This window comes from Theropithecus gelada, chromosome 9 (genome assembly GCF_003255815.1).
Source record: "Theropithecus gelada isolate Dixy chromosome 9, Tgel_1.0, whole genome shotgun sequence".
Taxonomy (NCBI): domain Eukaryota; kingdom Metazoa; phylum Chordata; class Mammalia; order Primates; family Cercopithecidae; genus Theropithecus; species Theropithecus gelada.
In genome coordinates this window covers 21,210,176-21,211,061 of record NC_037677.1, presented here as the reverse complement: position 1 = coordinate 21,211,061, position 886 = coordinate 21,210,176, and positions in this window count along the sequence as shown.

The window sequence follows — 886 nt, the reverse complement described above, 5'->3', positions numbered from 1 at the left end:
TCTTCTCCCAATGGTCTCCATCTAAGTCAATGACGGCTCCATCCTTCTAGTTCTTCTGGCCAAACTTGGAGTCATACTCAACTCTTATCTTTCTTTTATTCCCCAGATTCAATACATGCATATCCTGTCAGCGTTATCTTCAAAATATATATGGAGTCCCCCACTTCTCACCACCTCCACCTCTACCACTGCAGACCAAGCTTCGTCATCTTCCACCTGCGATACAGCAATCACCTCCTACTGGTCTCTTTACAGTCTATGCTCAGCATAGCAGCCAGAGAGATGCTATTAAAATCTCAATTAAGTCACATCCCTGCTCTGTTAAAAATCTTGCAATCATCCCCAGTGTTACTCAGAATAAAAGCCACTTCCCAATATTTTTTTGCCTTCTTCTATACTTTCCCTTGCTCACTTCATTGTGGCCACTTTGGCTTCCTTACTAGTTCCCTAACTCAGTGTTTTCCAATCTTTTAAAATTATCACTCCTGTCAGGGGCAAGTAATTTTAATACCATGAATATATGATGTTTGGTTATCTACTGAATCTATATCTGTGCTATATACATTGAAAGAGTAAGTTTTGGTAGGATGTGGTGTCTCATGCCTGTAATCTCAGTACTTTGGGAGGCTGAGGCAGGTGGATCACTTGAGGTCAGGAGTTGGAGACCAGCCTGGCCAACATGGTGAAACCCATCTCTACCAAAAATACAAAAAGTAGCCGGGTGTGGTGGCGTATGCTTGCGGTCCCAGCTACTTAGGTGGCCAAGGCACGAGAATCACTTGAACCGGGAGGCAGAGGTTGCAGTGAGCCGAGATGATGCCACTGCACTCCAGCCTGGGTAACAGAGTGAGACACTGTCCAGAAAAAAAAAAAAAAAAAAAAAAAG